Consider the following 24,749-nt stretch of genomic DNA (forward strand, 5'->3'; position numbering starts at 1 on the left):
TGGCTATGATGTACTTTTTGACTGTCAAAATTGTGAGTCACATGCATGTGAATTGTCAAGGTTGCCACAGAATTGAATTTAATGAATTGCCGAAATAGCTCAGTTGGGGGAGCGTTAGACTGAAGATCTAAAGGTCCCTGGTTCGATCCTGGGTTTCGGCATTTGTATTTGTTCTTTCTTTCTGCTCTGGCTTCAAGGAAACTATCCACAGCTTTGTTTGTGGGCCTCAATGGCGTGTGCTACGCTGCTCCTCTGAAAGTAAGTAATGTCTTGCTTTTTCATCTGACATTCTGACATCAGTGTTACAGGAAAGTTGCTTGTCATTGTTACATGACAGTAGGTTGTCGTAGGACAAGGCTGCATGAAGTGTGAACTGGAGTTTTCTTGGATCCATAAAACAATGTGATTTTGGAGCATGCGGGCATCGATCCCACTACCTCACGCATGCAAAGTATTTGAGCTAATTCCCCAGCCGTTTGGAAATTCCGCAAGAAGCAACCAAGAGGGTCCAGTCTTGTCAGGCTATGCTGTTGGTTGACTTGTTAGTTTACGCTCCAGCACTTGCAGAGGCTCGGAGTATCTCAACAATTGCGTCCAATAGCTAGTGGCTGGTTCGCTCAGTTGGATAGAGCGTGGTGCTAATAACGCCAAGGTCATGGGTTCGATCCCCGTACTGGCTATGATGTATTTTTTGACTGTCAAAATTGTGAGTCACATGCATGTGAATTGTCAAGGTTGCCACAGAATTGAATTTAGTGAATTGCCGAAATAGCTCAGTTGGGAGAGCGTTAGACTGAAGATCTAAATGTCCCTGGTTCGATCCCGGGTTTCGGCATTTGTATTTGTTCTTTCTTTCTGCTCTGGCTTCAAGGAAACTATTCACAGCTTTGTTTGTGGGCCTCAATGGCGTGTGCTACGCTGCTCCACTGAAAGTAAGTAATGTCTTGCTTTTTCATCTGACATTTTGACATCAGTGTTACAGGAAAGTTGCTTGTCATTGTTACATGACAGTAGGTTGTCGTAGGACAAGGCTGCATGAAGTGTGAACTGGAGCTTTCTTGGATCCACAAAAAAATTTGTTTTTGGGGAATGCGGGCATCGATCCAACTACCTATAGCATCCTAAGCAAACACAATACCAATTGATCAAATTCCCCAGCTGTCTGGAATTGCCACAAGGAGCAACCAAGAGTGTCCAGTCTTGTCAGGCTATGCTGTTGGTGGACTTGTTAGTTTGCGCTCCAGCACTTGCAGAGGCTCGGTGCATCTCAACAATTGTGCTCTGTAGCCAGCGGCCGGTTAGCTCAGTTGGTTAGAGTGTGTGATACGCTGCTCTCTGAAAGTAAGTAATGTCTTCTTTCTCATCTGACATTGTGACATCAGTATTACATGAGAGTTGCTTGTCATTGTTAAATGACAGTTTCTTGTCATTGTTTACATGACAGTAGGTTGTCGTAAGATAAGGCTGCATGAAGTGTGAACTGGAGTTTTCTTGGATCCATAAAACAATGTGATTTTGGAGCATGCGGGCATCGATCCCACTACCTCACGCATGCAAAGTATTTGAGCTAATTCCCCAGCCGTTTGGAAATTCCGCAAGAAGCAACCAAGAGGGTCCAGTCTTGTCAGGCTATGCTGTTGGTTGACTTGTTAGTTTACGCTCCAGCACTTGCAGAGGCTCGGTGCATCTCAACAATTGCATCCAATAGCTAGTGGCCGGTTAGCTCAGTTGGTTAGAGCGTGGTGCTAATAACACCAAGATCATGGGTTCGATCCCCGTACTGGCTATGATGTACTTTTTGACTGTCAAAATTGTGAGTCACATGCATGTGAATTGTCAAGGTTGCCACAGAATTGAATTTAGTGAATTGCCGAAATATCTCAGTTGGGAGAGCGTTAGACTGAAGATCTAAATGTCCCTGGTTCGATCCCGGGTTTCGGCATTTGTATTTGTTCTTTCTTTCTGCTCTGGCTTCAAGGAAACTATCCACAGCTTTGTTTGTGGGCCTCAATGGCGTGTGCTACGCTGCTCCTCTGAAAGTAAGTAATGTCTTGCTTTTTCATCTGACATTTTGACATCAGTGTTACAGGAAAGTTGCTTGTCATTGTTACATGACAGTAGGTTGTCGTAGGACAAGGCTGCATGAAGTGTGAACTGGAGCTTTCTTGGATCCACAAAAAAATGTGTTTTTGGGGAATGCGGGCATCGATCCAACTACCTATAGCATCCTAAGCAAACACAATACCAATTGATCAAATTCCCCAGCTGTCTGGAATTGCCACAAGGAGCAACCAAGAGTGTCCAGTCTTGTCAGGCTATGCTGTTGGTGGACTTGTTAGTTTGCGCTCCAGCACTTGCAGAGGCTCGGTGCATCTCAACAATTGTGCTCTGTAGCCAGCGGCCGGTTAGCTCAGTTGGTTAGAGTGTGTGCTACGCTGCTCCTCTGAAAGTAAGTAATGTCTTGCTTTTTCATCTGACATTTTGACATCAGTGTTACAGGAAAGTTGCTTGTCATTGTTACATGACAGTAGGTTGTCGTAGGACAAGGCTGCATGAAGTGTGAACTGGAGCTTTCTTGGATCCTCAAAAAAATGTGTTTTTGGGGAACGCGGGTATCGATCCCACTACCTATAGCATGCTAAGCAAACACAATACCAATTGATCAAATTCCCCAGCTCTCTGGAATTGCCACAAGGAGCAACCAAGAGTGTCCAGTCTTGTCAGGCTATGCTGTTGGTGGACTTGTTAGTTTGCGCTCCAGCACTTGCAGAGGCTCGGTGCATCTCAACAATTGTGCTCTGTAGCCAGCGGCCGGTTAGCTCAGTTGGTTAGAGTGTGTGATACGCTGCTCTCTGAAAGTAAGTAATGTCTTCTTTCTCATCTGACATTGTGACATCAGTATTACATGAGAGTTGCTTGTCATTGTTAAATGACAGTTTCTTGTCATTGTTTACATGACAGTAGGTTGTCGTAAGACAAGGCTGCATGAAGTGTGAACTGGAGTTTTCTTGGATCCATAAAACAATGTGATTTTGGAGCATGCGGGCATCGATCCCACTACCTGTAACATGCTAAGCAAACACAATACCAATTGATCAAATTCCCCAGCTCTCTTGAATTGCCACAAGGAGCAACCAAGAGAGTCCAGTCTTGTCAGGCTATGCTGTTGGTGGACTTGTTAGTTTGCGCTCCAGCACTTGCAGAGGCTCGGTGCATCTCAACAATTGTGCTCTGTAGCCAGCGGCCGGTTAGCTCAGTTGGTTAGAGTGAGTGATACGCTGCTCTCTGAAAGTAAGCAATGTCTTCTTTTTCATCTGACATTGTGACATCAGTATTACATGAGAATTGCTTGTCATTGTTACATGACAGTTTCTTGTCATTGTTTACATGACAGTTTCTTGTCATTGTTTACATGACAGTAGGTTGTCGTAAGACAAGGCTGCATGAAGTGTGAACTGGAGTTTTCTTGGATCCATAAAACAATGTGATTTTGGAGCATGCAGGCATCGATCCCACTACCTCACGAATGCAAAGTATTTGAGCTAATTCCCCAGCCGTTTGGAAATTCCACAAGAAGCAACCAAGAGGGTCCAGTCTTGTCAGGCTATGCTGTTGGTTGACTTGTTAGTTTACTCGCCAGCACTTGCAGAGGCTCGGTGCATCTCAACAATTGTGCTCTGTAGCCAGCGGCCGGTTAGCTCAGTTGGTTAGAGTGTGTGATACGCTGCTCTCTGAAAGTAAGTAATGTCTTCTTTTTCATCTGACATTGTGACATCAGTATTACATGAGAGTTGCTTGTCATTGTTACATGACAGTTTCTTGTCATTGTTTACATGACAGTAGGTTGTCGTAAGACAAGGCTGCATGAAGTGTGAACTGGAGTTTTCTTGGATCCATAAAACAATGTGATTTTGGAGCATGCGGGCATCGATCCCACTACCTCACGCATGCAAAGTATTTGAGCTAATTCCCCAGCCGTTTGGAAATTCCGCAAGAAGCAACCAAGAGGGTCCAGTCTTGTCAGGCTATGCTGTTGGTTGACTTGTTAGTTTACGCTCCAGCACTTGCAGAGGCTCGGTGCATCTCAACAATTGTGTCCAATAGTTAGTGGCTGGTTAGCTCAGTTGGATAGAGCGTGGTGCTAATAACGCCAAGGTCATGGGTTCGATCCCCGTACTGGCTATGATGTATTTTTTGACTGTCAAAATTGTGAGTCACATGCATGTGAATTGTCAAGGTTGCCACAGAATTGAATTTAGTGAATTGCCGAAATAGCTCAGTTGGGAGAGCGTTAGACTGAAGATCTAAATGTCCCTGGTTCGATCCCGGGTTTCGGCATTTGTATTTGTTCTTTCTTCATGCTCTTCCTTCAAGGAAACTATCCACAGCTTTGTTTGTGGGCCTCAATGGTGTGTGCTACGCTGCTCCTCTGAAAGTAAGTAATGTCTTGCTTTTTCATCTGACATTTTGACATCAGTGTTACAGGAAAGTTGCTTGTCATTGTTACATGACAGTAGGTTGTCGTAGGACAAGGCTGCATGAAGTGTGAACTGGAGCTTTCTTGGATCCACAAAAAAATGTGTTTTTGGGGAATGCGGGCATCGATCCCAATACCTATAGCATGCTAAGCAAACACAATACCAATTGATCAAATTCCCCAGCTGTCTGGAATTGCCACAAGGAGCAACCAAGAGTGTCCAGTCTTGTCAGGCTATGCTGTTGGTGGACTTGTTAGTTTGCGCTCCAGCACTTGCAGAGGCTCGGTGCATCTCAACAATTGCGTCCAATAGCTAGTGGCCGGTTAGCTCAGTTGGTTATATTGTGGTGCTAATAACGCCAAGGTCATGGGTTCGATCCCCGTACTGGCTATGATGTACTTTTTGACTGTCAAAATTGTGAGTCGCATGCATGTGAATTGTCAAGGTTGCCACAGAATTGAATTTAGTGAATTGCTGAAATAGCTCAGTTGGGAGAGCGTTTGACTGAAGATCTAAATGTCCCTGGTTCGATCCTGGGTTTCGGCATTTGTATTTGTTCTTTCTTTCTGCTCTGGCTTCAAGGAAACTATCCACAGCTTTGTTTGTGGGCCTCAATGGCGTGTGCTACGCTGCTCCTCTGAAAGTAAGTAATGTCTTGCTTTTTCATCTGACATTTTGACATCAGTGTTACAGGAAAGTTGCTTGTCATTGTTACATGACAGTAGGTTGTCGTAGGACAAGGCTGCATGAAGTGTGAACTGGAGCTTTCTTGGATCCACAAAAAAATGTGTTTTTGGGGAATGCGGGCATCGATCCAACTACCTATAGCATCCTAAGCAAACACAATACCAATTGATCAAATTCCCCAGCTGTCTGGAATTGCCACAAGGAGCAACCAAGAGTGTCCAGTCTTGTCAGGCTATGCTGTTGGTGGACTTGTTAGTTTGCGCTCCAGCACTTGCAGAGGCTCGGTGCATCTCAACAATTGTGCTCTGTAGCCAGCGGCCGGTTAGCTCAGTTGGTTAGAGTGTGTGCTACGCTGCTCCTCTGAAAGTAAGTAATGTCTTGCTTTTTCATCTGACATTTTGACATCAGTGTTACAGGAAAGTTGCTTGTCATTGTTACATGACAGTAGGTTGTCGTAGGACAAGGCTGCATGAAGTGTGAACTGGAGCTTTCTTGGATCCTCAAAAAAATGTGTTTTTGGGGAACGCGGGTATCGATCCCACTACCTATAGCATGCTAAGCAAACACAATACCAATTGATCAAATTCCCCAGCTCTCTGGAATTGCCACAAGGAGCAACCAAGAGTGTCCAGTCTTGTCAGGCTATGCTGTTGGTGGACTTGTTAGTTTGCGCTCCAGCACTTGCAGAGGCTCGGTGCATCTCAACAATTGTGCTCTGTAGACAGCGGCCGGTTAGCTCAGTTGGTTAGAGTGTGTGATACGCTGCTCTCTGAAAGTAAGTAATGTCTTCTTTCTCATCTGACATTGTGACATCAGTATTACATGAGAGTTGCTTGTCATTGTTAAATGACAGTTTCTTGTCATTGTTTACATGACAGTAGGTTGTCGTAAGACAAGGCTGCATGAAGTGTGAACTGGAGTTTTCTTGGATCCATAAAACAATGTGATTTTGGAGCATGCGGGCATCGATCCCACTACCTGTAGCATGCTAAGCAAACACAATACCAATTGATCAAATTCCCTAGCTCTCTTGAATTGCCACAAGGAGCAACCAAGAGAGTCCAGTCTTGTCAGGCTATGCTGTTGGTGGACTTGTTAGTTTGCGCTCCAGCACTTGCAGAGGCTCGGTGCATCTCAACAATTGTGCTCTGTAGCCAGCGGCCGGTTAGCTCAGTTGGTTAGAGTGAGTGATACGCTGCTCTCTGAAAGTAAGCAATGTCTTCTTTTTCATCTGACATTGTGACATCAGTATTACATGAGAATTGCTTGTCATTGTTACATGACAGTTTCTTGTCATTGTTTACATGACAGTTTCTTGTCATTGTTTACATGACAGTAGGTTGTCGTAAGACAAGGCTGCATGAAGTGTGAACTGGAGTTTTCTTGGATCCATAAAACAATCTGATTTTGGAGCATGCAGGCATCGATCCCACTACCTCACGAATGCAAAGTATTTGAGCTAATTCCCCAGCCGTTTGGAAATTCCACAAGAAGCAACCAAGAGGGTCCAGTCTTGTCAGGCTATGCTGTTGGTTGACTTGTTAGTTTACTCGCCAGCACTTGCAGAGGCTCGGTGCATCTCAACAATTGTGCTCTGTAGCCAGCGGCCGGTTAGCTCAGTTGGTTAGAGTGTGTGATACGCTGCTCTCTGAAAGTAAGTAATGTCTTCTTTTTCATCTGACATTGTGACATCAGTATTACATGAGAGTTGCTTGTCATTGTTACATGACAGTTTCTTGTCATTGTTTACATGACAGTAGGTTGTCGTAAGACAAGGCTGCATGAAGTGTGAACTGGAGTTTTCTTGGATCCATAAAACAATGTCATTTTGGAGCATGCGGGCATCGATCCCACTACCTCACGCATTCAAAGTATTCGAGCTAATTCCACAGCCGTTTGGAAATTCCGCGAGAAGCATCCAAGAGGGTCCAGTCTTGTCAGGCTATGCTGTTGGTTGACTTGTTAGTTTACGCTCCAGCACTTGCAGAGGCTCGGTGCATCTCAACAATTGTGTCCAATAGTTAGTGGCTGGTTAGCTCAGTTGGATAGAGCGTGGTGCTAATAATGCCAAGGTCATGGGTTCGATCCCCGTACTGGCTATGATGTATTTTTTGACTGTCAAAATTGTGAGTCACATGCATGTGAATTGTCAAGGTTGCCACAGAATTGAATTTAGTGAATTGCCGAAATAGCTCAGTTGGGAGAGCGTTAGACTGAAGATCTAAATGTCCCTGGTTCGATCCCGGGTTTCGGCATTTGTATTTGTTCTTTCTTCATGCTCTTCCTTCAAGGAAACTATCCACAGCTTTGTTTGTGGGCCTCAATGGTGTGTGCTACGCTGCTCCTCTGAAAGTAAGTAATGTCTTGCTTTTTCATCTGACATTTTGACATCAGTGTTACAGGAAAGTTGCTTGTCATTGTTACATGACAGTAGGTTGTCGTAGGACAAGGCTGCATGAAGTGTGAACTGGAGCTTTCTTGGATCCACAAAAAAATGTGTTTTTGGGGAATGCGGGCATCGATCCCAATACCTATAGCATGCTAAGCAAACACAATACCAATTGATCAAATTCCCCAGCTGTCTGGAATTGCCACAAGGAGCAACCAAGAGTGTCCAGTCTTGTCAGGCTATGCTGTTGGTGGACTTGTTAGTTTGCGCTCCAGCACTTGCAGAGGCTCGGTGCATCTCAACAATTGCGTCCAATAGCTAGTGGCCGGTTAGCTCAGTTGGTTATATTGTGGTGCTAATAACGCCAAGGTCATGGGTTCGATCCCCGTACTGGCTATGATGTACTTTTTGACTGTCAAAATTGTGAGTCACATGCATGTGAATTGTCAAGGTTGCCACAGAATTGAATTTAGTGAATTGCTGAAATAGCTCAGTTGGGAGAGCGTTTGACTGAAGATCTAAATGTCCCTGGTTCGATCCTGGGTTTCGGCATTTGTATTTGTTCTTTCTTTCTGCTCTGGCTTCAAGGAAACTATCCACAGCTTTGTTTGTGGGCCTCAATGGCGTGTGCTACGCTGCTCCTCTGAAAGTAAGTAATGTCTTGCTTTTTCATCTGACATTTTGACATCAGTGTTACAGGAAAGTTGCTTGTCATTGTTACATGACAGTAGGTTGTCGTAGGACAAGGCTGCATGAAGTGTGAACTGGAGCTTTCTTGGATCCACAAAAAAATGTGTTTTTGGGGAATGCGGGCATCGATCCAACTACCTATAGCATCCTAAGCAAACACAATACCAATTGATCAAATTCCCCAGCTGTCTGGAATTGCCACAAGGAGCAACCAAGAGTGTCCAGTCTTGTCAGGCTATGCTGTTGGTGGACTTGTTAGTTTGCGCTCCAGCACTTGCAGAGGCTCGGTGCATCTCAACAATTGTGCTCTGTAGCCAGCGGCCGGTTAGCTCAGTTGGTTAGAGTGTGTGCTACGCTGCTCCTCTGAAAGTAAGTAATGTCTTGCTTTTTCATCTGACATTTTGACATCAGTGTTACAGGAAAGTTGCTTGTCATTGTTACATGACAGTAGGTTGTCGTAGGACAAGGCTGCATGAAGTGTGAACTGGAGCTTTCTTGGATCCTCAAAAAAATGTGTTTTTGGGGAACGCGGGTATCGATCCCACTACCTATAGCATGCTAAGCAAACACAATACCAATTGATCAAATTCCCCAGCTCTCTGGAATTGCCACAAGGAGCAACCAAGAGTGTCCAGTCTTGTCAGGCTATGCTGTTGGTGGACTTGTTAGTTTGCGCTCCAGCACTTGCAGAGGCTCGGTGCATCTCAACAATTGTGCTCTGTAGACAGCGGCCGGTTAGCTCAGTTGGTTAGAGTGTGTGATACGCTGCTCTCTGAAAGTAAGTAATGTCTTCTTTCTCATCTGACATTGTGACATCAGTATTACATGAGAGTTGCTTGTCATTGTTAAATGACAGTTTCTTGTCATTGTTTACATGACAGTAGGTTGTCGTAAGACAAGGCTGCATGAAGTGTGAACTGGAGTTTTCTTGGATCCATAAAACAATGTGATTTTGGAGCATGCGGGCATCGATCCCACTACCTGTAGCATGCTAAGCAAACACAATACCAATTGATCAAATTCCCTAGCTCTCTTGAATTGCCACAAGGAGAAACCAAGAGAGTCCAGTCTTGTCAGGCTATGCTGTTGGTGGACTTGTTAGTTTGCGCTCCAGCACTTGCAGAGGCTCGGTGCATCTCAACAATTGTGCTCTGTAGCCAGCGGCCGGTTAGCTCAGTTGGTTAGAGTGAGTGATACGCTGCTCTCTGAAAGTAAGCAATGTCTTCTTTTTCATCTGACATTGTGACATCAGTATTACATGAGAATTGCTTGTCATTGTTACATGACAGTTTCTTGTCATTGTTTACATGACAGTTTCTTGTCATTGTTTACATGACAGTAGGTTGTCGTAAGACAAGGCTGCATGAAGTGTGAACTGGAGTTTTCTTGGATCCATAAAACAATCTGATTTTGGAGCATGCAGGCATCGATCCCACTACCTCACGAATGCAAAGTATTTGAGCTAATTCCCCAGCCGTTTGGAAATTCCACAAGAAGCAACCAAGAGGGTCCAGTCTTGTCAGGCTATGCTGTTGGTTGACTTGTTAGTTTACTCGCCAGCACTTGCAGAGGCTCGGTGCATCTCAACAATTGTGCTCTGTAGCCAGCGGCCGGTTAGCTCAGTTGGTTAGAGTGTGTGATACGCTGCTCTCTGAAAGTAAGTAATGTCTTCTTTTTCATCTGACATTGTGACATCAGTATTACATGAGAGTTGCTTGTCATTGTTACATGACAGTTTCTTGTCATTGTTTACATGACAGTAGGTTGTCGTAAGACAAGGCTGCATGAAGTGTGAACTGGAGTTTTCTTGGATCCATAAAACAATGTCATTTTGGAGCATGCGGGCATCGATCCCACTACCTCACGCATTCAAAGTATTCGAGCTAATTCCACAGCCGTTTGGAAATTCCGCGAGAAGCATCCAAGAGGGTCCAGTCTTGTCAGGCTATGCTGTTGGTTGACTTGTTAGTTTACGCTCCAGCACTTGCAGAGGCTCGGTGCATCTCAACAATTGTGTCCAATAGCTAGTGGCCGGTTAGCTCACTTGGTTATAGTGTGGTGCTAATAACGCCAAGGTCATGGGTTTGATCCCCGCACTGGCTATGATGTACTTTTTGACTGTCAAAATTGTGAGTCACATGCATGTGAATGGTCAAGGGTGCCACAGAATAAATTTTAGTTAATTGCCGAAATAGCTCAGTTGGGAGAGCGTTAGACTGAAGATTTAAAGGTCCCTGGTTCGAGCCTGGGTATTTGTATTTGTTCTTTCTTCATGCTCTTCCTTCAAGGAAACTATCCACAGCTTTGTTTGTGGGCCTCAATGGTGTGTGCTACGCTGCTCCTCTGAAAGTAAGTAATGTCTTGCTTTTTCATCTGACATTTTGACATCAGTGTTACAGGAAAGTTGCTTGTCATTGTTACATGACAGTAGGTTGTCGTAGGACAAGGCTGCATGAAGTGTGTACTGGAGCTTTCTTGGATCCTCAAAAAAATGTGTTTTTGGGGAACGCGGGTATCGATCCCACTACCTATAGCATGCTAAGCAAACACAATACCAATTGATCAAATTCCCCAGCTCTCTGGATTTGCCACAAGGAGCAACCAAGAGTGTCCAGTCTTGTCAGGCTATGCTGTTGGTGGACTTGTTAGTTTGCGCTCCAGCACTTGCAGAGGCTCGGTGCATCTCAACAATTGTGCTCTGTAGCCAGCGGCCGGTTAGCTCAGTTGGTTAGAGTGTGTGATACGCTGCTCTCTGAAAGTAAGTAATGTCTTCTTTTTCATCTGACATTGTGACATCAGTATTACATGAGAGTTGCTTGTCATTGTTACATGACAGTTTCTTGTCATTGTTTACATGACAGTAGGTTGTCGTAAGACAAGGCTGCATGAAGTATGAACTGGAGTTTTCTTGGATCCATAAAACAATGTGATTTTGGAGCATGCGGGCATCGATCCCACTACCTCACGAATGCAAAGTATTTGAGCTAATTCCCCAGCCGTTTGGAAATTCCGCAAGAAGCATCCAAGAGGGTCCAGTCTTGTCAGGCTATGCTGTTGGTTGACTTGTTAGTTTACGCTCCAGCACTTGCAGAGGCTCGGTGCATCTCAACAATTGCGTCCAATAGCTAGTGGCCGGTTAGCTCAGTTGGTTAGAGTGTGGTGCTAATAACGCCAAGGTCATGGGTTCGATCCCCGTACTGGCTATGATGTACTTTTTGACTGTCAAAATTGTGAGTCACATGCATGTGAATTGTCAAGGTTGCCACAGAATTGAATTTAGTGAATTGCCGAAATAGCTCAGTTGGGAGAGTGTTTGACTGAAGATCTAAATGTCCCTGGTTTGATCCCGGGTTTCGGCATTTGTATTTGTTCTTTCTTTCTGCTCTGGCTTCAAGGAAACTATCCACAGCTTTGTTTGTGGGCCTCAATGGCGTGTGCTACGCTGCTCCTCTGAAAGTAAGTAATGTCTTGCTTTTTCATCTGACATTTTGACATCAGTGTTACAGGAAAGTTGCTTGTCATTGTTACATGACAGTAGGTTGTCGTAAGACAAGGCTGCATGAAGTGTGAACTGGAGCTTTCTTGGATCCACAAAAAAAATTGTTTTTGGGGAATGCGGGCATCGATCCCAATACCTATAGCATGCTAAGCAAACACAATACCAATTTATCAAATTCCCCAGCTGTTTGGAATTGCCACAAGGAGCAACTAAGAGTGTCCAGTCTTGTCAGTCTATGCTGTTGGTGGACTTGTTAGTTTGCGCTCCAGCACTTGCAGAGGCTCGGTGCATCTCAACAATTGTGCTCTGTAGCCAGCGGCCGGTTAGCTCAGTTGGTTAGAGTGTGTGATACGCTGCTCTCTGAAAGTAAGTAATGTCTTCTTTCTCATCTGACATTGTGACATCAGTATTACATGAGAGTTGCTTGTCATTGTTAAATGACAGTTTGTTGTCATTGTTTACATGACAGTAGGTTGTCGTAAGACAAGGCTGCATGAAGTGTGAACTGGAGTTTTATTGGATCCATAAAACAATGTGATTTTGGAGCATGCGGGCATCGATCCCACTACCTCACGCATGCAAAGTATTTGAGCTAATTCCCCAGCCGTTTGGAAATTCCGCAAGAAGCAACCAAGAGGGTCCAGTCTTGTCAGGCTATGCTGTTGGTTGACTTCTTAGTTTACGCTCCAGCACTTGCAGAGGCTCGGTGCATCTCAACAATTGCGTCCAGTAGCTAGTGGCCGGTTAGCTCAGTTGGTTAGAGCGTGGTGCTAATAACGCCAAGGTCATGGGTTCGATCCCCGTACTGGCTATGATGTACTTTTTGACTGTCAAAATTGTGAGTCACATGCATGTGAATTGTCAAGGTTGCCACAGAATTGAATTTAGTGAATTGCCGAAATAGCTCAGTTGGGAGAGCGTTAGACTGAAGATCTAAATGTCCCTGGTTTGATCCCGGGTTTCGGCATTTGTATTTGTTCTTTCTTTCTGCTCTGGCTTCAAGGAAACTATCCACAGCTTTGTTTGTGGGCCTCAATGGCGTGTGCTATGCTGCTCCTCTGAAAGTAAGTAATGTCTTGCTTTTTCATCTGACATTTTGACATCAGTGTTACAGGAAAGTTGATTGTCATTGTTACATGACAGTAGGTTGTCGTAAGACAAGGCTGCATGAAGTGTGAACTGGAGCTTTCTTGGATCCACAAAAAAATTTGTTTTTGGGGAATGCGGGCATCGATCCCAATACCTATAGCATGCTAAGCAAACACAATACCAATTGATCAAATTCCCCAGCTGTTTGGAATTGCCACAAGGAGCAACAGAGTGTCCAGTCTTGTCAGTCTATGCTGTTGGTGGACTTGTTAGTTTGCGCTCCAGCACTTGCAGAGGCTTGGTGCATCTCAACAATTGTGCTCTGTAGCCAGCGGCCGGTTAGCTCAGTTGGTTAGAGTGTGTGATACGCTGCTCTCTGAAAGTAAGTAATGTCTTCTTTTTCATCTGACATTGTGACATCAGTATTACATGAGAGTTGCTTGTCATTGTTACATGACAGTTTCTTGTCATTGTTTACATGACAGTAGGTTGTCGTAAGACAAGGCTGCATGAAGTATGAACTGGAGTTTTCTTGGATCCTTAAAACAATGTGATTTTGGAGCATGCGGGCATCGATCCCACTACCTATAGCATGCTAAGCAAACACAATACAAATTGATCAAATTCCCCAGCTGTTTGGAAATGCCACAAGGAGCAACTAAGAGTGTCCAGTCTTGTCAGTCTATGCTGTTGGTGGACTTGTTAGTTTGCGCTCCAGCACTTGCAGAGGCTCGGTGCATCTCAACAATTGCGTCTAATAGCTAGTGGCAGGTTAGCTCAGTTGGTTAGAGCGTGGTGCTAATAACGCCAAGGTCATGGGTTCGATCCCCGTACTGGCTATTATGTACTTTTTGACTGTCAAAATTGTGAGTCACATGCATGTGAATTGTCAAGGTTGCCACAGAATTGAATTTAGTGAATTGCCGAAATAGCTCAGTTGGGAGAGCGTTAGACTGAAGACCTAAATGTCCCTGGTTCGATCCCGGGTTTCGGCATTTGTATTTGTTCTTTCTTTCTGCTCTGGCTTCAAGGAAACTATCCACAGCTTTGTTTGTGGGCCTCAATGGCGTGTGCTACGCTGCTCCTCTGAAAGTAAGTAATGTCTTGCTTTTTCATCTGACATTTTGACATCAGTGTTACAGGAAAGTTGCTTGTCATTGTTACATGACAGTAGGTTGTCGTAAGACAAGGCTGCATGAAGTGTGAACTGGAGCTTTCTTGGATTCACAAAAAAATGTGTTTTTGGGGAATGCGGGCATCGATCCCAATACCTATAGCATGCTAAGCAAACACAATACCAATTGATCAAATTCCCCAGCTGTTTGGAATTGCCACAAGGAGCAACTAAGAGTGTCCAGTCTTGTCAGTCTATGCTGTTGGTGGACTTGTTAGTTTGCGCTCCAGCACTTGCAGAGGCACGGCGCATCTCAACAATTGTGCTCTGTAGCCAGCGGCCGGTTAGCTCAGTTGGTTAGAGTGTGTGATACGCTGCTCTCTGAAAGTAAGTAATGTCTTCTTTCTCATCTGACATTGTGACATCAGTATTACATGAGAGTTGCTTGTCATTGTTAAATGACAGTTTCTTGTCATTGTTAAATGACAGTTTCTTGTCATTGTTTACATGACAGTAGGTTGTCGTAAGACAAGGCTGCATGAAGTGTGAACTGGAGTTTTCTTGGATCCATAAAACAATGTGATTTTGGAGCATGCGGGAATCGATCCCACTACCTCACGCATGCAAAGTATTTGAGCTAATTCCCCAGCCGTTTGGAAATTCCGCAAGAAGCAACCAAGAGGGTCCAGTCTTGTCAGGCTATGCTGTTGGTTGACTTGTTAGTTTACGCTCCAGCACTTGCAGAGGCTCGGTGCATCTCAACAATTGCGTCTAATAGCTAGTGGCCGGTTAGCTCAGTTGGTTAGAGCGTGGTGCTAATAACGCCAAGGTCATGGGTTCGATCCCCATACTGGCTATTATGTACTTTTTGACTGTCAAAATTGTGAGTCACATGCATGTGAATCGTCAAGGTTGCCACAGAATTGAATTTAGTGAATTGCCGAAATAGCTCAGTTGGGAGAGCGTTAGACTGAAGATCTAAATGTCCCTGGTTCGATCCCGGGTTTCGGAATTTGTATTTGTTCTTTCTTTCTGCTCTGGCTTCAAGGAAACTATCCACAGCTTTGTTTGTGGGCCTCAATGGCGTGTGCTACGCTGCTCCTCTGAAAGTAAGTAATGTCTTGCTTTTTCATCTGACATTTTGACATCAGTGTTACAGGAAAGTTGCTTGTCATTGTTACATGACAGTAGGTTGTCGTAAGACAAGGCTGCATGAAGTGTGAACTGGAGCTTTCTTGGATTCACAAAAAAATGTGTTTTTGGGGAATGCGGGCATCGATCCCAATACCTATAGCATGCTAAGCAAACACAATACCAATTGATCAAATTCCCCAGCTGTTTGGAATTGCCACAAGGAGCAACTAAGAGTGTCCAGTCTTGTCAGTCTATGCTGTTGGTGGACTTGTTAGTTTGCGCTCCAGCACTTGCAGAGGCTCGGTGCATCTCAACAATTGTGCTCTGTAGCCAGCGGCCGGTTAGCTCAGTTGGTTAGAGTGTGTGATACGCTGCTCTCTGAAAGTAATGTCTTCTTTCTCATCTGACATTGTGACATCAGTATTACATGAGAGTTGCTTGTCATTGTTAAATGACAGTTTCTTGTCATTGTTTACATGACAGTAGGTTGTCGTAAGACAAGGCTGCATGAAGTGTGAACTGGAGTTTTCTTGGATCCATAAAAGAATGTGATTTTGGAGCATGCGGGCATCGATCCCACTACCTGTAGCATGCTAAGCAAACACAATACCAATTGATCAAATTCCCCAGCTCTCTTGAATTGCCACAAGGAGCAACCAATAGAGTCCAGTCTTGTCAGGCTATGCTGTTGGTGGACTTGTTAGTTTGCGCTCCAGCACTTGCAGAGGCTCGGTGCATCTCAACAATTGTGCTCTGTAGCCAGCGGCCGGTTAGCTCAGTTGGTTAGAGTGAGTGATACGCTGCTCTCTGAAAGTAAGCAATGTCTTCTTTTTCATCTGACATTGTGACATCAGTATTACATGAGAATTGCTTGTCATTGTTACATGACAGTTTCTTGTCATTGTTTACATGACAGTTTCTTGTCATTGTTTACATGACAGTAGGTTGTCGTAAGACAAGGCTGCATGAAGTGTCAACTGGAGTTTTCTTGGATCCATAAAACAATGTGATTTTGGAGCATGCAGGCATTGATCACACTACCTCACGAATGCAAAGTATTTGAGCTAATTCCCCAGCCGTTTGGAAATTCCACAAGAAGCAACCAAGAGGGTCCAGTCTTGTCAGGCTATGCTGTTGGTGGACTTGTTAGTTTGCGCTCCAGCACTTGCAGAGGCTCGGTGCATCTCAACAATTGTGCTCTGTAGCCAGCGGCCGGTTAGCTCAGTTGGTTAGAGTGTGTGATACGCTGCTCTCTGAAAGTAAGTAATGTCTTGTTTCTCATCTGACATTGTGACATCAGTATTACATGAGAGTTGCTTGTCATTGTTACATGACAGTTTCTTGTCATTGTTTACATGACAGTAGGTTGTCGTAAGACAAGGCTGCATGAAGTGTGAACTGGAGTTTTCTTGGATCCATAAAACAATGTGATTTTGGAGCATGCGGGCTTCGATCCCACTACCTCACGAATGCAAAGTATTTGAGCTAATTCCCCAGCCGTTTGGAAATTCCGCAAGAAGCATCAAAGAGGGTCCAGTCTTGTCAGGCTATGCTGTTGGTTGACTTGTTAGTTTACGCTCCAGCACTTGCAGAGGCTCGGTGCATCTCAACAATTGCATCCAATAGCTATTGCCTGGTTAGCTCAGTTGGTTAGACCGTGGTGCTAATAACTCCAAGGTCATGGGTTCGATCCCTGTACTGGCTATGATGTACTTTTTGACTGTCAAAATTGTGAGTCACATGCATGTGAATGGTCAAGGGTGCCACAGAATAAATTTTAGTTGATTGCCGAAATAGCTCAGTTGGGAGAGCGTTATACTGAAGATTTAAAGGTCCCTGGTTTGAGCCCGGGTTTCGGCATTTGTATTTGTTCTTTCTTCATGCTCTTCCTTCAAGGAAACTATCCACAGCTTTGTTTGTGGGCCTCAATGGTGTGTGCTACGCTGCTCCTCTGAAAGTAAGTAATGTCTTGCTTTGTCACCTGACATTTTGACATCAGTGTTACAGGAAAGTTGCTTGTCATTGTTACATGACAGTAGGTTGTCGTAGGACAAGGCTGCATGAAGTGTGAACTGGAGCTTTCTTGGATCCACAAAAAAATGTGTTTTTGGGGAATGCGGGCATCGATCCCACTACCTATAGCATCCTAAGCAAACACAATACCAATTGATCAAATTCCCCAGCTGTCTGGAATTGCCACAAGGAGCAACCAAGAGTGTCCAGTCTTGTCAGGCTATGCTGTTGGTGGACTTGTTAGTTTGCGCTCCAGCACTTGCAGAGGCTCGGTGCATCTCAACAATTGTGCTCTGTAGCCAGCGGCCGGTTAGCTCAGTTGGTTAGAGTGTGTGCTACGCTGCTCCTCTGAAAGTAAGTAATGTCTTGCTTTTTCATCTGACATTTTGACATCAGTGTTACAGGAAAGTTGCTTGTCATTGTTACATGACAGTAGGTTGTCGTAGGACAAGGCTGCATGAAGTGTGAACTGGAGCTTTCTTGGATCCACAAAAAAATTGTTTTTGGGGAACGCGGGCATCGATCCCACTACCTATAGCATGCTAAGCAAACACAATACCAATTGATCAAATTCCCCAGCTCTCTGGAATTGCCACAAGGAGCAACCAAGAGTGTCCAGTCTTGTCAGGCTATGCTGTTGGTGGACTTGTTAGTTTGCGCTCCAGCACTTGCAGAGGCTCGGTGCATCTCAACAATTGTGCTCTGTAGCCAGCGGCCGGTTAGCTCAGTTGGTTAGAGTGTGTGATACGCTGCTCTCTGAAAGTAAGTAATGTCTTCTTTTTCATCTGACATTGTGACATCAGTATTACATGAGAGTTGCTTGTCATTGTTACATGACAGTTTCTTGTCATTGTTTACATGACAGTAGGTTGTCGTAAGACAAGGCAGCATGAAGTGTGAACTGGAGTTTTCTTGGATCCATAAAACAATGTGATTTTGGAGCATGCGGGCATCAATCCCACTACCTCACGCATTCAAAGTATTTGAGCTAATTCCCCAGCCGTTTGGAAATTCCACAAGAAGCAACCAAGAGGGTCCAGTCTTGTCAGGCTATGCTGTTGGTTGACTTGTTAGTTTACTCGCCAGCACTTGCAGAGGCTCGGTGCATCTCAACAATTGCGCCCAATTGATATTCCCCGGTTAGCTCAGTTGGTTAGAGTGTGGTGCTAATAATGCCAAGGTCATGGGTTAGATCCCCGTACTGGCTATGATGTACAATTTGAGTGTCAAAATTGTGAGTCACATGCATGTGAATTGTCAAGGTTGCCACAGAATTGAATTTAGTGAATTTCCGAAATAGCTCATTTGGGAGAGCGTTAGACTGAAGATCTAAAGGTCCCTGGTTCGATCCTGGGTTTCGGCATTTGTATTTGTTCTTTCTTTATGCTCTGCCTTCAAGGAAACTATCCACAGCTTTGTTTGTGGGCCTCAATGGTGTGTGCTACGCTGCTCCTCTGAAAGTAAGTAATGTCTTGCTTTGTCACCTGACATTTTAACATCAGTGTTACAGGAAAGTTGCTTGTCATTGTTACATGACAGTAGGTTGTCGTAGGACAAGGCTGCATGAAGTGTGAACTGGAGCTTTCTTGGATCCACAAAAAAAAATGTTTTTGGGGAATGCGGGCATCGATCCCACTACCTATAGCATCCTAAGCAAACACAATACCAATTGATCAAATTCCCCAGCTGTCTGGAATTGCCACAAGGAGCAACCAAGAGTGTCCAGTCTTGTCAGGCTATGCTGTTGGTGGACTTGTTAGTTTGCGCTCCAGCACTTGCAGAGGCTCGGTGCATCTCAACAATTGTGCTCTGTAGCCAGCGGCCGGTTAGCTCAGTTGGTTAGAGTGTGTGATACGCTGCTCTCTGAAAGTAAGTAATGTCTTCTTTTTCATCTGACATTGTGACATCAGTATTACATGAGAGTTGCTTGTCATTGTTACATGACAGTTTCTTGTCATTGTTTACATGACAGTAGGTTGTCGTAAGACAAGGCTGCATGAAGTGTGAACTGGAGTTTTCTTGGATCCATAAAACAATGTGATTTTGGAGCATGCGGGCATCGATCCCACTACCTCACACATGCAAAGTATTTGAGCTAATTCCCCAGCCGTTTGGAAAATCCGCAAGAAGCATCCAAGAGGGTCCAGTCTTGTCAGGCTATGCTGTTGGTTGACTTGTTAGTTTACGCTCCAGCACTTGCAGAGGCTCGGTGCATCTCTACAATTGCATCTAATAGCTAGTGGCCGGTTAGCTCAGTTGGTTAGAGCGTGGTGCTAATAACTCCAAGGTCATGGGTTCGATCCCGGTACTGGCTATGATGTACTATTTGACTGTCAAAATTGTGAGTCACATGCATGTGAATTGTCAAGGTTGCCACAGAATTGAAATGAGTGAATTGCCGAAATAGCTCAGTTGGTAGAGAGTTAGACTGAAGATCTAAATGTCCCTGGTTCGATCCCGGGTTTCGGCATTTGTATTTGTTCTTTCTTTATGCTCTGACTTCAAGGAAACTATCCACAGCTTTGTTTGTGGGCCTCAATGGTGTGTGCTACGCTGCTCCTCTGAAAGTAAGTAATGTCTTGCTTTTTCATCTGACATTTTGACATCAGTGTTATAGGAAAGTTGCTTGTCGTTGTTACATGACAGTAGGTTATCGTAGGACAAGGCTGCATGAAGTGTGAACTGGAGCTTTCTTGGATCCACCCCAAACATTTTTTGGGGGGAATGCGGGCATCGATCCCAATAGCATGCTAAGCAAACACAATACCAATTGATCAAATTCCCCAGCTGTTTGGAATTGCCACAAGGAGCAACCAAGAGTGTCCAGTCTTGTCAGTCTATGCTGTTGGTGGAATTGTTAGTTTGCGCTCCAGCACTTGCAGAGGCTCGGTGAATCTCAAAAAATTGCACCCAAAAGCTAGTGGCCGGTTAGCTCAGTTGGTTAGAGTGTGGTGCTAATAACACCAAGGTCATGGGTTCGATCCCTGTACTGGCTATGATGTACATTTTGAGTGTCAAAATTGTGAGTCACATGCATGTGAATTTTCAAGGGTGCCAAATAAGTACGTCTAGTAAATTGCCGAAATAGCTCAGTTGGGAGTGTGTCAGACAAAATGTCCCTGCTTCAATCCTGGGTTTCGGTATTTTGTATTTTTTGGCCAGTTGGCTCAGTTTGTTAGAGTGTGGTGCTAATAACTCCAAGGTCATGGGTTCGATCCCCGTACTAGCTATGAAGTACATATGAGTGCTATGAGTCTCAATGACAATGTGAGTTACATGCATGAGAATTGTCAAGGGTGACGACCATACCGGCCTGAGTATAAAGAAATAAGTACGAAATAACCTTGTCGCATGCGAAGGGAAAAGAAAGAGTAATAGACAGGCTAAAAATAAAGAGCTGTCAAGTCATGGCGAAAGAACTGGGGAACGATGAACTTGTGGTGTCCTTTTTGAACTTGCCGGCGTATATTACGGATGATGAAATACAGTGCCTTGCGAAAGTATTCGGCCCCCTTGAACTTTGCGACCTTTTGCCACATTTCAGGCTTCAAACATAAAGATATAAAACTGTATTTTTTTGTGAAGAATCAACAACAAGTGGGACACAATCATGAAGTGGAACGACATTTAATTGGATATTTCAAACTTTAACAAATCAAAAACTGAAAAATTGGGCGTGCAAAATTATTCAGCCCCCTTAAGTTAAAACTTTGTAGCGCCACCTTTTGCTGCGATTACAGCTGTAAGTCGCTTGGGGTATGTCTCTATCAGTTTTGCACATCGAGAGACTGACATTTTTTCCCATTCCTCCTTGCAAAACAGCTCGAGCTCAGTGAGGTTGGATGGAGAGCATTTGTGAACAGCAGTTTTCAGTTCTTTCCACAGATTCTCGATTGGATTCAGGTCTGGACTTTGACTTGGCCATTCTAACACCTGGATATGTTTATTTTTGAACCATTCCATTGTAGATTTTGCTTTATGTTTTGGATCATTGTCTTGTTGGAAGACAAATCTCCGTCCCAGTCTCAGGTCTTTTGCAGACTCCATCAGGTTTTCTTCCAGAATGGTCCTGTATTTGGCTCCATCCATCTTCCCATCAATTTTAACCATCTTCCCTGTCCATGCTGAAGAAAAGCAGGCCCAAACCATGATGCTGCCACCACCATGTTTGACAGTGGGGATGGTGTGTTCAGGGTGATGAGCTGTGTTGCTTTTAAGCCAAACATAACGTTTTGCATTGTTGCCAATAAGTTCAATTTTGGTTTCATCTGACCAGAGCACCTTCTTCCACATGTTTGGTGTGTCTCCCAGGTGGCTTGTGGCAAATTTTAAACAACACTTTTTATGGATATCTTTAAGAAATGGCTTTCTTCTTGCCACTCTTCCATAAAGGCCAGATTTGTGCAATATACAACTGATTGTTGTCCTATGGACAGAGTCTCCCACCTCAGCTGTAGATCTCTGCAGTTCATCCAGAGTGATCATGGGCCTCTTGTCTGCATCTCTGATCCGTCTTCTCCTTGTATGAGCTGAAAGTTTAGAGGGACGGCCAGGTCTTGGTAGATTTGCAGTGGTCTGATACTCCTTCCATTTCAATATTATCGCTTGCACAGTGCTCCTTGGGATGTTTAAAGCTTGGGAAATCTTTTTGTATCCAAATCCGGCTTTAAACTTATTCACAACAGTATCTCGGACCTGCCTGGTGTGTTCCTTGTTCTTCATGATGCTCTCTGCGCTTTTAACGGACCTCTGAGACTATCACAGTGCAGGTGCATTTATACGGAGACTTGATTACACACAGGTGGATTGTATTTATCATCATTAGTCATTTAGGTCAACATTGGATCATTCAGAGATCCTCATTGAACTTCTGGAGAGAGTTTGCACCACTGAAAGTAAAGGGGCTGAATAATTTTGCACGCCCAATTTTTCAGTTTTTGATTTGTTAAAAAAGTTTGAAATATCCAATAAATGTCGTTCCACTTCATGATTGTGTCCCACTTGTTGTTGATTCTTCACAAAAAAATACAGTTTTATATCTTTATGTTTGAACCCTGAAATGTGGCAAAAGGTCGCAAAGTTCAAGGGGGCCGAATACTTTCGCAAGGCACTGTATATGAGAAATTACAAGGATGGAAAGTGAACGCGACAACACCAATCAAGAGGAGGATGTGGCCAGGAACGGAGATTGTGGACGGGACGAGATTTTGTAAGGTGAAGTTTACGGACAGTGTGCAATCATTGCCTTACTCAACAAAGTTCAATACAGTCGAAGGATTTGAATATTTCCGAGTGATCCACGATAACCAAGTTAAGGTATGTAGACTATGTATTCAACCGGGACACATACTTAAAGAATGTCCAGAATTGATATGTCATAAATGTGGTGAACAAGGGCATTATGCCAGGGAATGTTCGAACATCGGTGATATGTGTAGAAGGTGTGACAGAACTAAGGACAGATGTAAATGTAAGAAGGGGAGTGATGTCTTATTTCTGCAAACAATGGACCTCATTATTGAAGAAGATGAGGGGAGTGTGGCTATGGAGAGAGAGGAAGAGAGTGATATGGAAAGTGTGTCGCAGGTGATTCCAGAGACAGCTATAGATGTGCTTGGAGAGTATGCAATTCCTTCTCGCAGTATTCGTCTCTGCTGCTGACAAGGTGGAGCAGCAGCACAGGATTGGTGAATTAGACACACAGGTAGAGATGGTGCAAGGTCCTTCTCAGGTGTCTGAACCAGCTTTAAGCCTGTGTGAAAATGACATCAAGGAGAGGGCTGGGTCCACTGGAGTTGATGGCACGGTTAAAGCGCATTTTACAAAAGGCTTGAATGTTGCTCCCCTCATAAGTCCAAGTCATGAGTCGGACGAAGAAATAGAGAGTGAGGATTTTCAGCTGTTTGCTAGAAATAAGAGATCATTGACGAAAGCTTGGGAGGTGATGGGATCTGGTAAAAAGAAAAAGTCTATTTTGAAATGACATGTTTGTCTTTAATCATTGTTAATGTATGCAGAAATATAGTCAAAGTTGCATCACTAAATGGGAACAGTCTGAGAAATATGAACAAATTGGAGCAGGTTTTGGTGTCTGTGAAAGCTGACATGTGGTGTTTTCAAGAGACTAATTGGACAGACTCCAAAATGTTGGAGATTAAGAGCAAATGGTCTGAGCTAATGTTTTGTAGTCACGGAAGTGAAAAAACATGTGGAGTAGCTATTTTGGTAAAAAATGATGTGGTTCAAAATGTCAAGCAGGTATATGCAGATAATCAGGGCAGACTTATTGTTATTGAGTTTGAAGTGCAAAATGTCATTTTTCGTCTAATGTTTATGCTTCAAATATTGGAAAGGAGAGATATGTTTATTAACCTGAGATCACTGTGTTCAGAAAATTGTATACTGGTAGGAGATTTGAACGTGAAGTGTACTAGAATGGATGTCTCGAGATGTGATAGTTTCAGACATGATTCGTCTAGAAATGCCTTGTGGAATTAACTCTTTGTCCGTTTTTTCCCACAAGGCTGAAATATGTGCCCTCGCTTTGAAATAAGTAAGCAAGGTTAGTTTGTATTTCATCCAACAATCTGTGCTACAAATTATGGCTACAGTATATGCAATTTCTTCCACTTTGAGTGACACAAAGATGCTTATCTAAATGGTGAAAATGCAACAGCTATTAATCAGACTCACTTTGACTTTACAGTGCACCAAGAGAGAGTTTTTTGCTTATGACCACACCGGCCTGAGTACGCCTGATCTCGGAAGCTAAGCAGGGTCGGGCCTGGTTAGTACTTGGATGGGAGACCACCTGGGAATACCAGGTGCTGTAAGCGTTTTGCTCCAGCAGAGGGTTCTCGTGTCATGCGTGGAGCAACTGCCTTTTATTTATCACCCTAATGTTATCTTTTTATTGGACTAAATGCAGTTTGTTAGTGCTTCCCTGCCCTGATCAAATAATGGACAGTGTTTCCCTCAAAATCTAGGCAGTGCATTCAGCATTTGTTTTTAGGCTAGGAGACTGTCAATGTCTGTAGTCCATTAGGGCCCTGTAAATTTCCTTCAATGTTTCTCCATTTACATTTCCCCATTGACCGTTTGTCCCTGCATCTATAGGTTTTCGCTCTCTAAAATGTACACCTTTTTAATAGAAATATAACATGATTGGATGTTCTGTCCACGACAACGTTTAAAACCCTAGCAGGAAACCAATTAAGACATATCGATTTTGGGGTGTAGTTACCCTTTAACTAGGCATGTCAGAAGAATGACGGCCTAGGAACTGCCTTGTTCAGGGGCAGATTTTTACCTTCTCGGCTCAGGGATTTGATCTTGCAACCTTCTGGTTACTAGTCCAACGCTCTACCCACCTGCCCGCCCAAGATTGAGCTCGTATAATATAAAATGCACTTCTCTCAGTGTTTCACATTCTCCACTGGTTGAAATACTATCCTGTGTCCTCAGATTAATGGAATTATAATGCATATGTTTTTTTCCTGTATATATATATGAATTACAAATCAATCATGTTTAGTCTATTGTATAGTTACAAGGTGTAAACATTGATATCCCAGGAGCAGTAAACACTTTTGAAGTGTACAATTGTAATACATACATGCAGACACCGCATCGTTTATATGACTGAAAGTGTCTGTC

The 24,749-nt window shown here is 43.8% G+C and overlaps 13 non-coding genes and 1 pseudogene across 13 annotated transcripts; all 14 read left to right on the forward strand.

Annotated features, from left to right (window-relative positions):
• Positions 1-606: 606 nt before the first annotated feature.
• On the forward strand, positions 607-680 carry trnai-aau (transfer RNA isoleucine (anticodon AAU)). The gene has a single exon. It is a non-coding gene; the product is annotated as a tRNA-Ile (tRNA).
• Positions 681-762: 82 nt separating this feature from the next.
• On the forward strand, positions 763-835 carry trnaf-gaa (transfer RNA phenylalanine (anticodon GAA)). The gene has a single exon. It is a non-coding gene; the product is annotated as a tRNA-Phe (tRNA).
• Positions 836-1,713: 878 nt separating this feature from the next.
• trnai-aau (transfer RNA isoleucine (anticodon AAU)) lies at positions 1,714-1,787 on the forward strand. The gene has a single exon. It is a non-coding gene; the product is annotated as a tRNA-Ile (tRNA).
• A 2,322-nt stretch (positions 1,788-4,109) lies between these two features.
• On the forward strand, positions 4,110-4,183 carry trnai-aau (transfer RNA isoleucine (anticodon AAU)). The gene has a single exon. It is a non-coding gene; the product is annotated as a tRNA-Ile (tRNA).
• Positions 4,184-4,265: 82 nt separating this feature from the next.
• trnaf-gaa (transfer RNA phenylalanine (anticodon GAA)) lies at positions 4,266-4,338 on the forward strand. Its single transcript has one exon. It is a non-coding gene; the product is annotated as a tRNA-Phe (tRNA).
• Positions 4,339-7,191: 2,853 nt separating this feature from the next.
• trnai-aau (transfer RNA isoleucine (anticodon AAU)) lies at positions 7,192-7,265 on the forward strand. Its single transcript has one exon. It is a non-coding gene; the product is annotated as a tRNA-Ile (tRNA).
• Positions 7,266-7,347: 82 nt separating this feature from the next.
• Positions 7,348-7,420, forward strand: trnaf-gaa (transfer RNA phenylalanine (anticodon GAA)). The gene has a single exon. It is a non-coding gene; the product is annotated as a tRNA-Phe (tRNA).
• A 3,954-nt stretch (positions 7,421-11,374) lies between these two features.
• Positions 11,375-11,448, forward strand: trnai-aau (transfer RNA isoleucine (anticodon AAU)). The gene has a single exon. It is a non-coding gene; the product is annotated as a tRNA-Ile (tRNA).
• Positions 11,449-12,481: 1,033 nt separating this feature from the next.
• Positions 12,482-12,555, forward strand: trnai-aau (transfer RNA isoleucine (anticodon AAU)). Its single transcript has one exon. It is a non-coding gene; the product is annotated as a tRNA-Ile (tRNA).
• Positions 12,556-13,598: 1,043 nt separating this feature from the next.
• On the forward strand, positions 13,599-13,672 carry trnai-aau (transfer RNA isoleucine (anticodon AAU)). Its single transcript has one exon. It is a non-coding gene; the product is annotated as a tRNA-Ile (tRNA).
• Positions 13,673-14,729: 1,057 nt separating this feature from the next.
• On the forward strand, positions 14,730-14,803 carry trnai-aau (transfer RNA isoleucine (anticodon AAU)). The gene has a single exon. It is a non-coding gene; the product is annotated as a tRNA-Ile (tRNA).
• Positions 14,804-19,334: 4,531 nt separating this feature from the next.
• trnai-aau (transfer RNA isoleucine (anticodon AAU)) lies at positions 19,335-19,408 on the forward strand. The gene has a single exon. It is a non-coding gene; the product is annotated as a tRNA-Ile (tRNA).
• A 607-nt stretch (positions 19,409-20,015) lies between these two features.
• Positions 20,016-20,089, forward strand: trnai-aau (transfer RNA isoleucine (anticodon AAU)). The gene has a single exon. It is a non-coding gene; the product is annotated as a tRNA-Ile (tRNA).
• Positions 20,090-23,820: 3,731 nt separating this feature from the next.
• Positions 23,821-23,929, forward strand: LOC116362554 (uncharacterized; annotated as a pseudogene).
• Positions 23,930-24,749: the final 820 nt, after the last annotated feature.

This window comes from Oncorhynchus kisutch, unplaced genomic scaffold (genome assembly GCF_002021735.2).
Source record: "Oncorhynchus kisutch isolate 150728-3 unplaced genomic scaffold, Okis_V2 scaffold841, whole genome shotgun sequence".
In the NCBI taxonomy this organism is placed as follows: domain Eukaryota; kingdom Metazoa; phylum Chordata; class Actinopteri; order Salmoniformes; family Salmonidae; genus Oncorhynchus; species Oncorhynchus kisutch.